The sequence below is a fragment of the Jaculus jaculus genome, chromosome 13, assembly GCF_020740685.1.
Source record: "Jaculus jaculus isolate mJacJac1 chromosome 13, mJacJac1.mat.Y.cur, whole genome shotgun sequence".
Taxonomy (NCBI): Eukaryota; Metazoa; Chordata; class Mammalia; order Rodentia; family Dipodidae; genus Jaculus; species Jaculus jaculus.
Genome location: NC_059114.1, coordinates 73,052,386 through 73,069,621, shown reverse-complemented (window position 1 = coordinate 73,069,621; position 17,236 = coordinate 73,052,386). Strand labels below are relative to the sequence as shown.

General features: G+C 43.0%; 1 protein-coding gene across 2 annotated transcripts in view; it reads right to left on the bottom strand.

Annotated features, from left to right (window-relative positions):
- Adamts12 (ADAM metallopeptidase with thrombospondin type 1 motif 12) overlaps positions 1–17,236 on the bottom strand; it is a 293,075-nt gene that overhangs the window by 254,407 nt on the left and 21,432 nt on the right. The gene's annotated exons all lie outside the window — the stretch shown is intronic.

Here is a 17,236-nt window from a genome sequence, read left to right as displayed (position 1 = left end):
TTCTGACCCTCTCTGTGTTATCAGTGACAGTGGAATCTCAGTGGCACTTGAATGATAAGGAGAGAAACATGCAGAAAAATTCCCCAGCCCAGGATAACACCTACCACAGTGACGTAATAAAGATACAGACACAAATACACAAATGCGCTGCATAACCCAGGCCAGAACTAATGACTGCTCAGATACTCCCCTTTAATCCTCTGAACAACTCATGAGGTCAGTTTCATTTTTACAGATGAAGGAACATGACAAAGCTACTTGTCCTGGGTACAGGGCTAATAAGTAGCCCATCCAGGACTGAAGTCCAGACTTTATCTCCAGAGACCCTGTTGATAAGCATGAAAGACCATAAAGTCCCACAAAGGCAGGGGGACCAGATCTAGTCTACGACATGTCCAAGTAGAGGCCACTTAATTTGTTGAATAATAATAATAATAACAACACTAGCAAGACCAAACTGGAGGCCCAGACAATAGAGATGGAAAGGCTGGGTGGGGGGAAGGGGAGAACAACACAAAACTAAATCCAAAATGAACTGGTACCATAGAAACCTTTATTCTTGAAGATAGACCAAAAGATTGAACCTATAAAGCAGTGGATTAGCACCTAAAAAGAACGGCCCTGGAGAGGGTGGGAAGAAGCCCAACCTTAAAAAGAATATTTTATGGCTCTGGTCTGTAACTGCCAGGATCAGAATGCAGTTGCTGCCCACAGTGAGCTGCTGAACAGAGAGACCTAGGAGTTTGTTGCAGTCAGGTTTGCATTGCTGGCAGAAATCACCCAACCAAGAGCAGCTTGTGGAAAAGGGGGTTTATTTTGGTTTACAGGCTCAAGGGGAAGCTCCCGATGGCAGGGAAAATGGCATGAGCAGAGGGCGGACATCACCCCCTAGCCAACATCAGGTGGACAACAGACACAGGAGAGTGTGCCAAACATGGGGACACTGGCTATAAGACTCATAAGCCCATCCCCAACAATACACCCCCTCCAGGAGGCGTTAATTCCCAAATGTCCATCAGCTGGGAACCTAGCATTCAGAACACTTAAGTTTATGGAGGACGTCTGAATCAAACCACCACAGAGCTCCCCAAAACAAGACAGGCTTCTGTCAAAGCACTTGATTACTCGCCTGGCCTGAGGCAAAAGGTTAAGACCTTATTGCTAAAGACACTATATGCTGCTGACACAGACCATGGAGATACCTGGCTATAATCTGAAAGAAGGTCAGTTCCCAGTTAGCCTGTCTAGTACTGGAAAGCACTACATGAGCTACTGGGGGAAAGTGGCCAGAAACGGTCTGAGCAGCCAGAGGTCTAAGCTACGCAGAAGCAAACACTCCTGACAGGATGTACACACAGTGCAACAGGGGCACACAGCCTTGGTTGGGTAACCAGTAGATTTCTGATTGGCTAAGAGATCTACTCAGGGCAAAGGAACCCATATCTGGAAGTGGGAATATGGAAATCAGTTCTGAATCCTATGGAGATAAAGATTATGTTCTCCAATGCCAAGCTCTCACTAGTACTGGCCTAAAAGAGGGGTCACATCCATCAAATTCTCCCTAAATTAATAAGGCTTATCCCATTTAACCTGTGCTGACTTCACTCCCTGTTGGAGAATCTGTTTCTCCATTTCAGAAGGTAGTTAGACCTGAGGACATAAACTATCCCTGGCACTTCAGCCAAACCCCGGGTGAAACCACAGAGGAATTGGGGACATGAGCAAGAATCCAGCTTCCATGGCGAGCCTGATGATCAGTGCCAGGGTAAAGGAGACAGGTGCTGAGAATACTCAGCACAAAGCAAATCAGAGATCCAGAGGCTCCTAAGAGTTCATCAATGAGGTAGACTTAAAACACGCCCAACACAGCTCAGGGAATTTTGCGGAAGAAGGGCTAGAAAGATTGTAAGAGCCACATGTTGGGACATCATACCCAGAGGCGCTGCGTCTCCTCAATAACAGACTGTCGCTCCCACAACACATAACCCACAACCCCATGGGGAATACCTGCCACCCCACTGAGGAGGGCCCCAAGCGGAATGGGGGCAGGGACAAGGGAAAGGATGATATCAACACATGATGTATCCATACGAAGTATGTTTATAATTAACAAATAAATAAATAATACATCTAAAAAAAAATAAGACCAGGCAGCATGCCCTCCAAATTAACTTCATTTACTAAGTGGGTTGTTAAAAAAAAAAACAAAACCAGAGCTGGTGTGATGGCACATGCAGGAGACAGAGGTAGGAGGATCTCCATGCATTCGAGGTCACCCTGAGACTACGTAGTCAATTCCAGACATTTATTTCTTACCATTCTGGAGAATAGGAGACCCAATATTAGGGGGTTTGTGGGTTCAGCATCTACTGAGGACCCATTTCCTTGCTCATAAATGGTTCTTTCTAAACACTGTGTCCTCACACTCTGGAAGCAGCTAACCATCTCCCAGACTGTTCATGAAGGTGCCACCTTCACCACCTTATTATCTCCCAATGCCCACTTCCTAATGCCACCACCTTGGAAGTTAGGGTTTTAACCCATGAGTAGAGGTCACAAATATCTAATCCCACATTAGAGCTGATATAACTGGGTCTTGGGGAAATCAGATATAGGTAAAATTCACAGCACTGGAAAACCCACATCAGTAAGAGACTTGTTTGTTTTGCATTCCTAGAATTTAAAGTCAAATTGGTGACACTATCCATGTGTTTTTTGCTTTACCTGTCTATCTTTCTTAATAATTTTTTAATCTTGTTTATTTTTATTTATTTATTTTAGAGCGACAGACAGAGGGAGAAAGAGGCAGAAAAAGAGAGAATGGGTGTGCCAGGGCCTCCAGGCACTGCAAATGAATTCCAGATGCATGTGCCCCTTGTATATCTGGCTAATATGGTCCTGGGGAATCAAGCCTCAAACTGGGGTTCTTAGGCTTCACAGGCAAGCACTTAACACCTAAGCCATCTCTCCAGCCCAACCTATCTATCTATCTATCTATCTATCTATCTATCTATCTATCTATCTATCTATATCTGTCTATCCCATCCATTTAGGCAATTAATGTGAAGACCTAGATGAGAAACAAAGGCATTGTAAGCTTCCGAAGTTTATCATAAGCTATTCAAATAAGTGAAAAACCAGACTGTAGGTAAGCACAGACATCTGGAACCCATAAGCCACACCCACTGTGTCTCCTTTGGTGGTGGGGGGGGGATAAAAAGTCTGGAGAGTGCTCAGCAGCCAGAGAGTAAGTCCTTTAGCCTAGAGGAAGGGATGGTGGCAATTTGGAATGTCTTCAAAGGCTTAGGGAAGCCCCTCCCTCCACCCCTAGAAAAATGTCTCCCCTCAAAGCCAGACATTCTCCAACATGTGATTCACTCTCCATGTTGGTGTCAGCTTTCCATAAATATCCTGGCACGAAATGCAAATACTCAGAGAGGTGAGGCATATTAACTTAGGATGACAGAATAACACTCAGCTGCACAGCCTGGGAAGCTGGGAGTAGATTCAGCCAGCAGACCTTCATTTACACAGTGATTAAGTGTAAGGACTCGGACTGTGAAGACTAAGAGAACAAGAAAGGAATCTTCTTCCAGAGGTAGAGAGGGCTCTTCCATTCCAGTTGGGGAACCAACAAAGTAAGACAACTTCTGTTCTGTAGAAAGTGCTGGCGAGGAAAGAAATGGAAAAGCAGAACAGGGAAGAATGAGGAGGACAGACAGTGACCCACGTGGTCAGCAGAGTCTCAGAGGAGGTGAAAGTAAGCTAAGAACTGAAGGATGAGGAGAAACTAGATGTCAGCAGAGAATATTCTGGCCAAAGCTACACACACAGGGCTAAGTAAGGCAAGAAAGATCCTGCAGCGTCTAGGCCAAGAGCCCGTGGACCAGGAAGGAGAACTGGCTAATATAATGGAAAACAAGAATGTAGAGAAAAGGGGTTGAGCTGGCTCCTGTAGGAATGACAACATTAAAATAATAATAATAAAAAAAAAAAACTTCTGGAGTGGCTTAAGCAATCAGAAAAGACCCTCAGTATTTTCCAGAAGTTCACTCAGGATATTCTGTGTAGAAGGGATGAGACCAGCTGGAGGAAGGGTCATGGGTTAGAGCTTTGGTGTGGACAGATGAGGGCAGTGGATGGCTAAGATCTTGAACTTTGGAGATGGAATCACTATGAACACAGATGGACTGAGGTATGATTTTGAAAAGAGAGAAGGGGTCTTACTTTCCCTGTGTTAAGCCAGCCTCGGTTGAGTAGCTGGTTTTAGTTACCTACTTCAAACATGTGTTGGGGTGGGTGGGGAAGCCATCATAGGACTCTGCTCTCCACACCCACACAAATAAATTCCTTTTCACAATCAACCACTTGCATCCACCGCGAGATTCTTGAAAAACCTCCATTTCTTGTAGGAATCTGACCCTATAAGGCAGGAATACCATTGTTTCTTACCAAATAGGATTCTTGCACTCAAGAGCACTTCTCAATATCCTCCCACCATCTGGAGTGACTTTCTTGGTCGGCGCTACTTGAAGCATATGATAATTGTTGTCTTTTACCTTATTTGCAAATCTTTACCAGAGGAAAATAGTGAACAAGGTCAGCCTTTTTGAAAACTTGTTTTTGAGAAATTTGAAAGTTATATAGACAATACAATCCAGTACATAAAAGCTGGAACATTACAATGTCATGGTTAAATTGCATTATATCTGTTTTTGCAGTTCCATTTAACATCTCTCATGTTTGAAAGGACTCATCACCCTTGGAAATCAAGAAACTCTATCAATGCCTCATATAGACCTGTATGGGACAGCCAGCTTCCACGAACGGCAGTGTCTACATAAATTTAAGGAATATGAAGCTCTGGGGTCATTGTTGAAGAATGGAATGGAATAAAGTCATCCAATCTCAAGAAGCATGGAAGATAGTTGCTCAGATTCGCATACCAGAAAGAAACAGGACATCACAGTAGGAGTTAAGAGAGAAAAGAAAGAAAGCAGTGTAGGTCAAGTGTGATGGCGTGTCTGTGTTGTACTACCACACTTGGGAAGCTGAGGCAAAAGGCCAACATGGGGCTGGAGAGATGGCTTAGCGGTTAAGCGCTTGCCTGTGAAGCCTAAGGACCCTGGTTCGAGGCTCGGTTCTCCAGGTCCCACGTTAGCCGGATGCACAAGGGGGCGCACGCGTCTGGAGTTCGTTTGCAGAGGCTGGAAGCCCTGGCGCGCCCATTCTCTCTCTCTCCCTCTACCTGTCTTTCTCTCTGTGTCTGTCGCTCTCAAATAAATAAATAAATAAATAAATAAAGGCCAACATGGAAGACTTGAAAATGAAGAAAGAGAGACAGAGAAAGAGAGAGAAAGGAAGGAAGAGGGAGGAAAGGAGAAAATAAGGGAGGGAGGGAGGGAAGGAAGGAGGGAAGAGAGAGTAAGGAAAGGTGCATAGTACACAAAAAGGTGCTTACAGGAAGAAGAATGGACAATCAAGGGGATGGAAGGACAGCAGCAGTTGGGTTATAGAGAGGGAAGAGAGCCTGTGGCAGGTCAGAGAAGGAACAGAAGACGGTAGGGGATGCTAGGGGACCAATGAGAGCCCACCACAGAATGAGGAAAGTCATTTCCTAAGCTCAAATGTGTCCCCTACACTAAACAAGTGACTATAACTTGCAGAAATAAGAACACAGTTATATCCCTCCCATGAGATAACACTCAGCTGGATTTGAATGGCCTGCCTCTGGCATCAGCCCGAGGCGCTACCTCACAGCTGTGTCCAGTCTCCCTCTGCAGCAGTTCCCCATCTATAAAGTGAAGCTCCTCACGTAAGTTTTGTCAAACTTAAGCCACCACTTTAGCCTAATTGGTGAGCTCCCAGCCACTGGGGTTGGGTGTTCCTGAGGAAGTATCCCTGAGCTTGTCATCTGGCCTACAGACACACACGCCTGTGCACACATGGGCCTACAGACACTCACTTGCAGTTCTTCAAGAAAACAGCAACGCAAGCTTACTAACGCAATGCTCCTGCACGGCTCTTGCTTTGCAATTCCAGGGAACTAAGTTCTCTACTGTTTCCCCAGGGTGGAATACAGTGACTAACTGGGAGGAAAAGACAGCACAAAAAAAAAATGTGTTTGAGCCAATAACAACCTGAGCATTATGGATACTGGGTTCTCTTTCTCTGCAGTCCTTATCTGTCAAGGCACTATATGCGCTCCCACCACCTTCTGCCCCTCAAGCTCACAGTTTTCTAGAACCTAGAGGAAGTTCAGTCATGGTGGAAATAGATGGCTCCCTCCAGCATGCATCCACAGCAGAAAGAGAAAAACCAACCCCAGCACACGCACCGCGCATAGAGCTCCAACTGCTCTTTATACACTTAGGGCCGGACCACAAGACGCCCCCTCCCCACGGTGACACCTTCTTCAGCAGACTGCTGGAAACTTAAGTTGAAAATTTAAATCAAAAATACTTCAGGGGGCTGGAGAGATGGCTAAGCCATTAAGACATGCCTTCGAAGCTAAAGGACCCAGGTTCGATTCCCCAGGATCCACGTAAACCAGATGCACAAGGGGCTCATGTGTCTGAAGTCTGTTTGCAGTGGCTACAGGCCCTGGCATGTCCATTCTCTCTCTGTCTATCTCATTTCTATCTCTGCTTACAAATAAATAAATAAATAATTTAAATTTAAAAAAATCTTCAAGCTATGGGGGACAGATATTCACATTCAAAGAAACACAGGAGCTTTGCTTCCTCAATCCTCCTCTCCTGGTATAGTTCCCTAGAGAACTTCTCTAGAAAAATAAAAGCTTCTTTCCTCAGCAGAGACATTCAGCAAGGGTCACATGAGACAGCACATCATAGATTTCACTGCTTGTTCTTACTGCTCACCATCGTAGTCCATGACGGACACCTCTTTGTTTTCATCCTGTATCATCACCTTTCTGACTCCATGATGTCCCCAGAACACCTGGACACCCAGGTAAATAGCAATAACATCACCCACACATTGGGACAATACAGTCATAACTCCTTAACCAGCTCTTAGCAACGCCTTCCTTGTCTCCATAGCAAAGGCATTAGGATCTTACTTTATCAGGATACCTAGGCAGAGAGGCCCAATAGATAACGAGAAATTTTCATCTATGACTCACAAGAGAGAGAAAACCTGTGGCGAGTCTACACAAAGAAGTGAAAAATGCTCTCCTAATGCCTTTTGAGTCACTTTCTTTTTATGTTACTCTTCTCCATTCTCCCTCTCCAACTTGTATAAATGTTCCAAATTTTAAAGGGTGTTTTACTTACAGAAGCATTTCAAGTCATATGGCTGGGCACATCAGAATGTTCTTTAAAGATGGCTGTCCTATAAGTAAACTTCCAACATTGCATCTACCCACAAAAGGGGAATTAGTAAAAGTATAAATCCCCTTTATATAAAAGCTTTTCTGAGCCAAAGGAATTTAAAACAAACTAAAGTTGTCCACGCTGCAACTTTTAAGCAGAAATTCTTTGTGCTGAAATTAGCACAAAATTTACTTAATATCCATAGTGTTGCATAAATACCTATTGAGAAAACACAAGGGGGAAGCTGGAAAAACACAGGGAAATGGGAGGCAGACATAGTACCAGGTGCCAATAAGCTTCTCCACATACATCCACATTGAAACCACCACAGAGACTTTGCTTCCTCAATCTTCCTCTCTCAGTATGGTCCCCTAGGACAAGGGAACTTCTATAGAAAGATAAAAGCTTTCCTTCTCAAAGGGTCACTATAAATGGGACCTACATAAAGCTAGGAGACACCGGGGCATTGGCAAAGTGGACATCACACCAATGGCCAAGGTGACAGCAGACTGTGAGGCAGGACACCAATGCCGAGGAAGCTACAATATGTGGAGCCAGACTTGGTGAGCATCAAAGTAGAGCTAAGAATGCCTAACTCCAGAAGCACGGGGTAACAGACTGGAAAGATACTGCACCTTCCATTTCAGAGGAGCTCAGTCCCGAGCTCTCAATCAGCACAGGGAAAAGTGGGTGTTACAGGAGGTTTGGATCTCCCTGCCAATGCCAATGAACCAATACACTTAATAAAAGACTTTATTAAATTAAGAGAAGAAAAGTACAGACAGCTCTTGCCATGTAGAAAGCAAGAGTGGGTAAAGAGCACATGAGGGGGTAGGTGTCCACCCCCCATCTCATTTGTTACGGGAATTTTGGGGCTCCTTGCCAAATCCAATGAACCAATAAATTTAGGGTGTTAGCTGGATCTTTTTCTTATGACGTTAAAGAATTAAATCCATAGACTACAGGGTAAGACTTAGGGACACTTTATTAGATTTAGATAAGAAAAGAGGGGGAAAAAGTACAAAGAGCTTCTGTCATGTGGAAGGCAGGAGGAGATAGGGAGCCAATGTGAGAGTAGAGGTCCCCCCATCTCAGCCCAGTCAGGCCAAGATAAGGGGGGCTAACCACAGCAGGTACTTAGGAGATCGGGAGAGATAAAAGCCAAAAAAGGGGGGTCTTTCCTTGCTAGTAAAGACCTATTTATAATCTTAATGTGGTGGGCTTTAATCCTCAGGCTCAGGTGAGCCTGATGTACAGCTGATTAGTCTGGCCTCAGGAAGGGGTAGGCAAACCTGGGTGGAGGGGAGGGGAGAAAGAGAGAGAGAGAGAGAGAGAAATGATTGGACGAGACTGGATCAGATGCGGAATTCTGGTTCTGCTGGAGCAGGCAGACAGTGTTGTATCTTTTTCCTTCCCTCTTTTGGGCCCTCTGCTGACTAACCCCCTCTTAGGCATCTACGTGGCGTAAGGGAGGGAGGTGAAGGTGGGAGGAGAGCTAAGATAGACCAGAGCCGAATGTCAGAGCCTGATCACAGTGATAGATACATGGATGTGTAGGGCAGGGTAACAGTCCACAAATCCTCAGCAAGAACAAAATGAGGGTACTGACTGCAGTGATAGGAGAAATCCCACAAGAAGGGAATGGCCACTGGAGACAATGTTTGGTGGGCTAGAATTAGTAAAATGCCCAAGAAGGGCGAGGAAGACTTGAATATAAGGCATGAGGTAGGGCTGGAGAGATGGCTTAGCAGTTAAGGCATTTGCCTATGAAGCCTAAGGACCCAGGTTCAATTCTCTAGGTCACATGTAAGCCAGATGCACAAGGTGGGGCATGCATCTGGAGTTAGTTTGCAGTGGCTAGAAGCCCTGGTGGGCCCATTCTTTCACTCTCTCTCTCTCCCTCTCTCTCTCTAATAAATAAATAAATAAATAAAAATAAATCTTTTAAAAAATATTTTATTATTTATTTGAGAGAAAGGGGGAGAGGCAGATAGAGAGAAAGAATGGGCATGACATGGCCTCTAGCAAATGAACTCCAGACACATGCACCCCCCTTGTGCATCTGGCTTATGTGGGTCCTGAGGAATCAAACCATGGTCCTTAGGCTTCACAGGCAGATAAATGCCTTAATTGCTAAGCCATTTCGTCAGCCCTAAAAAAAAAAAAAAAAAAAACCAGACATGTGGGGATGCCAACATGGAATGCAAAAGGATGTAGGTTGAGAAAATCGCCCATATGAGAGAAGAGATAGTATATTGGTTGTAAACAGGGGACCTGACCAAGAGTTAATAGGAATTGGAGTTGTCATTTCAGAAAAGGTACTTTCATAAATATGGAAAGGGGAGAAATTTGAATGAATACTGTGTTGTTTTGGAATTGACAGTAGTAGCATAAATCTATAACATCATATGCATATAAATCCACTAATAACTATAGCTGTAATTGTATTGTGATTACATGTATACATACATTACATAGAAATGCATATGATGAATCTGTATATATAAATACACACACGTCTCTTAGTTCTGCCCATTGAAAGGAGCAACACTTTCAATAATGAGGACATCTAGCGTGAAGGTCTTTGCCTCTAACTACCACTCTCCGTCAGGGGAGAAAACACAAGGCTCCTTGGAGAAATGCTCTTAGTGGTGGACAATTACAACACAGGCTGAGAACATCTCACTATTCCAGAAAGTAGGAGGGACCTCAAAGAGTACTCCTTCATTGCCAAAACCAAACACTAAAATGTTGTCACAGCCCACAATTAGTAATACAGGTGGGTTTTGAAGTTTGTTGTTTTCTTTTATCTTTCTTCTCAAATTAAAAGGTTAACAAAAGAGGCCAGGGCTGGAGAGATGGCTTAGCGGTTAAGCACTTGCCTGTGAAGCCTAAGGACCCCGGTTCGAGGCTCGGTTCTCCAGGTCCCACGTTAGCCAGATGCACAAGGGGGCGCACGCGTCTGGAGTTTGTTTGCAGAGGCTGGAAGCCCTGGCGCACCCATTCTCTCTCTCTCTCCCTCTATCTGTCTTTCTCTCTGTGTCTGTTGCTCTCAAATAAATAAATAAATAAATTTTTTAAAAAAAAGGGCCAGGTTTAAGGGATTTTCAACAGCCCAATTGAAAAGAACCAAGCATCACCATAGATAATAATCAAAATAAGACTTTATATTAAATATAAACTGAAAAACTGTAAAATGCTCATATAATTTCACAGAATTTCCCCTAGATTCTTACTAATTGCAGGGAGTTAAATACTAATCTTACAACAAAGAAACTTGGTAGATCTGATTTAAATCATGTGACCAAAATAAGCAGCCTCAGCAAAAGGACTGAGGAAAAATATCCAACATCTGAGAGTATACAGTGGGAAGATTTAGGGTCCCTTCTGGCTATTTCTCCCACCCACATTTTATCTGAACCAAAGCATGAGCAACAATCTTCAAAACAACTATCCCAGAGCTGGAGAGATCACTTAGCAGTTAAGGTGCTTGCCTATAAAGCCAAAGGTTCCTGGTTCAACTCTCCAGGATCCACATTAGCCAGATGCACAAGGGAGCGTATGTGTCTGGAGTTTGTTTGCAGTGGCTGGAGGCCCTGGTGTGCTCATTCTCTCTCTCTCTCTCTCTAATAAACAAATAAAAATAAAGTTTGAAAAAAACAAAACTGTCCCATAATCTTCAAAAGGGCCAAGATGGTAGTAGCCAAGAAGAAACTAAGGGATTATCTTAAATTTAAAGGATCAAAGACTTGACAACTAAATTTGCAAACATGTAACTCTGTGTCCCTTTTTCTATAAATACTATTAAACAATTAGCAAAACCTGAATGGCATTTGAATGTTAGATGGTAGTAATGAGTCCATGCTAACTTTCTGTTTTTCACAACTATTTATGAGTTACATAAGATTTCTTCTGCTTTGTGTGAAATATATATTCAGGTATTTTCACTCCAGTGCCATGCACAATCTCCAAAACTTCCTGGATGTTTTGTGTATTTGTAGAACTGAGTTTATCAAGTCCTAAAATAAACAACCACTGAACACTGGCTTTCACAGTGGTTCATACATCCCCCTGCTCCTCCATTGTCAAAATGAAACCAAACATTAAAAGGTTGTCACAGCCCATGGCCAGTAATACAATTGGGTTTTTTAGCTTGCTATTTTCTCCCATCCTTCTGCTCAATATTCTAAGTGTAGCTCCAATGCAGTGCAGTTCCAATGCAGTGTAGCTCCAATGCATGCTTTCCAGCATGATGGTCCTGCTTGTGACTCCGGATCTCATGGCTTCCTCCACCATCTTCAGTAGGACAATGAGAAAGACTATGACATTCAGCAGTTCGGTGGTGTGTCATGTAAAGGCTTTTGCAAGTGAAGCTAGGTATCTTGACAGGAGTAGGGTAAGTTTCATCTCATGTTCCTTCATGTCTTCCAGAAGCATGTGGAAAACACAGCGAAACTAAACACATACTCTTGATAAGTTCTCAGAGCTTTGGTCTGATTCAGGAACTGTTTGTTCAATGGGATTTAAAGGCTTTTGGACTCAACCACAGAACAACAAGTTCTACAAAAGATAAGATGGAATTTACTCCACTTAGCTCAGTGGATGGTCAGAAGCCAAACACAGCTCATCAAACTGGGCTAACACTGCTTCTTTATCCCGATGACCTAGATTAATAACATAGCTTCTCTGAGCTACTAAGAATTCCTTACTCTCTACTCTCCCCCATCTGCTACTCTTTTAGGCAAGACAGCCACCAAGAGCTGTGTCTGATCAAGTTCCAGGAAGAGGAGACAGCTTGGAGATCAGGGGTTCTATGCAACAAGAGAACTCCCATGCTGGCCTCTGAGCCATGCTAACAGTTAAGCACTAAACCAACATAAAGGGATCTGAGAATAGGACCTGAAGTGCTGTCTTGTATGTGTGCCCCATGTCACATGTGCACGGACCTTCTGGGTGAATTACTCTACACACACACACACACACACATTGATATAGGGCCTCTTACTGAACCTGATGCTCACTAAATTGGCTACTAGACATCCAACAGGCCCCCAGGATATTCTTGTCTTCCTCATTCCAGCACTGACATGCCACCTTACCCAGCATTTACCTAGGTGCTGGGAATCCAAACTTGGGCCCTCATGTTTGCAGGACAAGCAGTTTCTCCAAAGAACCAGAGTTCTTAGTGTGACACTATGCTGTGTTACAAATGCATTTCACAGGTAATCTTCATGACCGACAAAGGAAATGGGTATTATTGGCCCATTCTACAATCTCAGAGAAGATTTATCCAAAGTTTCAGAGATAATGGCTGAAGTTCAACTCATTCAAGATCGAAACAGGTTCTTCATACTATATTCCTTTCCCCATCAAAATGGTCATTTCATCAAAGGGAAAGTTCTGATACTAACACCATTCTCCTTCCACACCATCCATGGAGCACAGGAAGAATTATAGTGTGAGTTGCTGCCCGTGTGAATGTGAGCTAAGGAACCACTTCTCACTATGCATCTCCTGTCTCAGTTTTTAGAGAGGCTTTTAGCCAACCACCAACCAAACAAACACATTTACATCTGAACACATCTTCACATCTGGGAATGTGTCTTCATCAGAGTTCCTGAGCTCTATTAGTTCTTAGAAATCATTCAGCCTTTATTTCACAGACAATGAAGCTTCTATCTTGCATGGTTAGAGGCTTCCTTCATAACTCCTGGCTAGATAGGAATATGTGGACATTAATGTCCAGGTGACCCAATTCAAAGGGAGCTCAATGCTAAATCACAAAATAGTTGACTGAGGTCTTAAGCCTAAATCACAGTGCACTGATCTAGAAATGAAAGTAAAAAAGAAGAAAAGCTTAGTTTTTAAACTTGAATCTCTTTATTAAAATAATTGAATTAATAGAATTAACTGGTAAGAGAGGTTTTTTTTCCAAGAGAAATTTGTAAAATATAAAATGAAAAGGAAGGTAACTGTCATCAGTATCTTTCAAACAGAAATGACTCATAAAGAAAGAAAGAAAGAGAAAAAGGGAAGGAAGAAAATATACCCAGAAAGGAAGCTTATTCCTCTCTACATACCATCTATCCCTCAAGTTCAGGTGCACCCTCTACTCTAGGGCAACTTGAAAGAAATGACTATCAAGGTGCTTTTACAACCTTCAATATGGAATAAACCTTAAAGGGTCTCATCCATTGATTCTGCACCATAGTTTCAGGTGACTCTTTTCCACAGACTTACTCTACAGTCATCTCTTCCAACACACACTGCTGATTTACACATATGTACTTGCTATAGATCAATGTGAAAGAATTTAATGACTACTGTGTGTACCCACTCATGGGGGAGACCCCATGGGTGACAAAGAAGAGAGAGAGTGGGGGAGAGAGAGCTCCAATAAACTTGGTCTTATGTGGAAGCTCTGTCATAAGTAACCCTTTTCCAATCAAGCTTTGTAGAGAATAGAGAAGGGATAAGAATATATTGATCATCCCTAAGTTTTACTTTAGCTAACTATCACTGTATTCCTTTCTAAAAATGTTCAAAATAGAAATCCAGAGACTCCAAAGAGCTCCACTACTGAAGTAGACTTAAAACGTACCCACCAAAGGTCACGAAATTTTGTGGAAGACGTGTTGGAAAGACTGTAAGAGTTCATGCCCAGAGGCACCACCTCCCCTCAATAACTGACCACTGCTCCCACAATACATAGCCTACATAACCCACAACTCCATGGGGAATACCAGCAACCCCAACAAGGAGGGATCCCTGCAGAATACGGGCAGGGAAGAGGGGAATGATGGTGCTAACATATGATGTATCCATACAAAATATGTTCTTTTTTTTTTGGAGGTAAGGTTTTGCTCCAGCCCAGCCTGACCTGGAATTTACTATGTAGTCTCAGGGTGGCCTTGAACTCATGGCAAGCCTACCTCTGCCTCCCAAGTGCTGGGATTAAAGGCATGTGCTACCACACCCAGCCAAAATATGTTATTAATTTTTAAAAAAAGGTTCAAAATGAAGCGAAATAAGGAAGGAAGAGAAGCAGGGAGGGAGGGATGAAGGAAGGGAGGGAGAGGAAAAAAGGAGGAAGGAAGAAAGAAAAAAGAACAAAATGAGAAAGAACAGAAGTAAAAGTTGGTGAAAGGACCTTGGGTGACCTTTGACTTCTACACAAACATACACATAAACACACACACACACACACATACACACACACACACTTGGAGAGAGAGAAAGAGAAGTAAGGTAAGAAAGAAGAAAAGGAAAAGCCAAAAATTCCCAACACCAGGAAAAATCCATCCTTATAGATGAGCCAAAAATAATGAAGGAGCAGAACAGAAATTTTCAGTGGTAAACTTAAAAAACAAAAAAAAAGAACGCTCTGCAAGAAGAAATGAAGTGGGGGGGGGGGGGTAGAGGAATAAAAACAGTGACATCTGATGACCCAATGGTGGAAGTTGTAAAATAGGACTGTTTACTATTAAATTTTATATCTCTGATAACTTTGTTTCTCAAAGTAGTTTATTGTTCCCCAGACAGTATAACTACAGAACTATGAAGGAATGTCTAAGTGGGAATGTACAGTCTGAAAATGAGAGAAAATTACATCTGGTAGGAAGTGTTAAATAAATGCCTGAAATGCCTCAAGGAGGGAAATCAGTGAGTGCAACAGCATTTACCCCTTAGGGGAAAATCATATGAGGTCATGTTTGTTTGCCTGCATTCTTTGACAGGAAATGTTTTGGGTGTGTTGTGTATGTATGATGTGTGTATGTGAATGACATGTATGACATTGTGTGTTTCTGTGGCAGTAAGAGGACAACTTGGGTCATCCTTCTTCCTTTCCCAGTTTGTTTGAGGCAGGATCTCTAGTTTCTTTTTCACTGCTGCCAATGCCAAGCTAGCTAGCCTATGAGCTTTGGGGCAAGTTTCCCATCTCCACCTTCCTTCTCTCCGGGGGGCATACAGGAATTCAAGATACCAACTTATGGCTTTACACATAGTCTGAGGATCCAAACGCAGATACTCAAACTTGTGCAGCAAGCACTTTATCCACTGAACCATCTCCCCAGACCAAGAGGAAGATCATCAATGCTTGGCTGTTTGAAGTCTTTAAAAAAAAAAAATCATACATAACTTGAACTGGTTATAAAGAGTGGAAAGAGAAACAGGTCCATCTTGTCTGAAGTGCCAGTTCATTTACTCAAGGACATAGAACTCACATGAAGTAAGGTGGCCAAAACTAGAAACATGGACCATGTCTTCTGCCTTCTTTAGGTACCAGGTGCATTGCTTCCAGGAGCCCCGTCTGCATGGACAGCCTCCTTGAAGAGCTGAGAAAGAAACCCGACTCTCATCTTACCATCCCCCTTTTATACCCAGACTTTGAGTACCACCTTGCAATGTTCAATTTAACAACCTTGAGAGAATATCTCCACATCAAGTCCCCCTCACTCCTTAACCCAAACTTAGCTTCCATAAGGCCTACCCCTCTGTGGGTGGCAATGAAGGGATAAATAGTCCCATCTGGCATTGTCTGTCTCTGAAAGCTTGTCTTTTCTCAACCTCTTAGATGAAGATGCCAAAAGAGCTAAACACTGCTTGCCATGCTTCTCAGACAGCTGAGAATAAAAGAAGCTGAGAAAAACCAGCAGCTGTTGTGTTAAGATTTGCCTACAATGAAAACATGAATCCAAACCTAACAATACAAAGAACAAGAAAGCAGAAAAGGGCAGAAGGAAGGGCTGGTTTGGCCACTATAACCATTCTTATTTTGCTTTGCAAGATCTCAGTCTTTTTCTGAATTAAATTATTTAAGATTCTTTTTCTATGCTGTTATTATTTGGATTTTTCAAAATAGGATTTCTGTTTAAGGTACAGTCTCACTCTAGCCCAGGCTGACCTGGAATCCACTATGTAGGCTTCAAACTCACAGCTATACTACTACCTCAGCCTCCTGAGTTGCTGGGATTAAAGGCATGTGCCACCAACCCTCAGACAGAGAGAGAGAGAGAGAGAGAGAGAGAGAGAGAGGGAGGGAGAAAAGAAAGAGAGAATTGGCATGACAGGTCATTTTACCACTACAGATGAACTCCAGATATATGTACCACTTTATGCATCTGGCTTTTATGTGAGCACTGGAGGATCAAACCTGAGTTGTTGGGCTTTGAAAACAAGTGCCTTAATCACTGAGAAGTCTCTCTAGCCTTTAAAAACATTTTTAGTTACTAGAGAGAGAGAGAACTAAAGGGCATGCCAAGGCCTGTTACCACTGCAAATGAACTCCAGACACATGTGCCACTTTGTTCATCTGGCTTTACATGGATACTGAGGAAGTGAACCCATGCCAAACCTTTCAATTAAGCACCTTTAACCATTGAGCCATCTCTCCAGCCCAGTGATTTAGATTTTTAAATGTACCACAAAGACCTATGTGCCAAAGGTTCCCATCACTGTGACCAAAACACCTGAGGAAAACAACTTAAAGGAATTTTAGTTCATAGTTTCAGTTCACGGTTGGTTTGGCCCCATCACCTTGCACCTGAGTCAAGGAAGAAAATCATGGTGGCAGAAGCATGAGGTGGAGGAGGCTGCTCAGTTCATGGCAGTCAACAATCAGAGAGAGAAGAAAGACCAAGGACAAGACACATCCTTCAAAGACACACCACTGTAGCCACATTCTTCTAATCTAATCATGTCCCACCTCCTAATAGTCCACTCATGTATGAAATTTTCAGTAGATTAAACCATTGATAAGATTAGCACCTCCCAGAAGCCCGCATGTTGAAAACCTGGCTCATTGCTGATGGTGCTTTTCGGAAGAGGACATTCCATACTATTTCCCTAACAGGCTTGGTTCTCAGGCAATGGTGTTGTTTGGGGGGTGGTGGAACACTTAG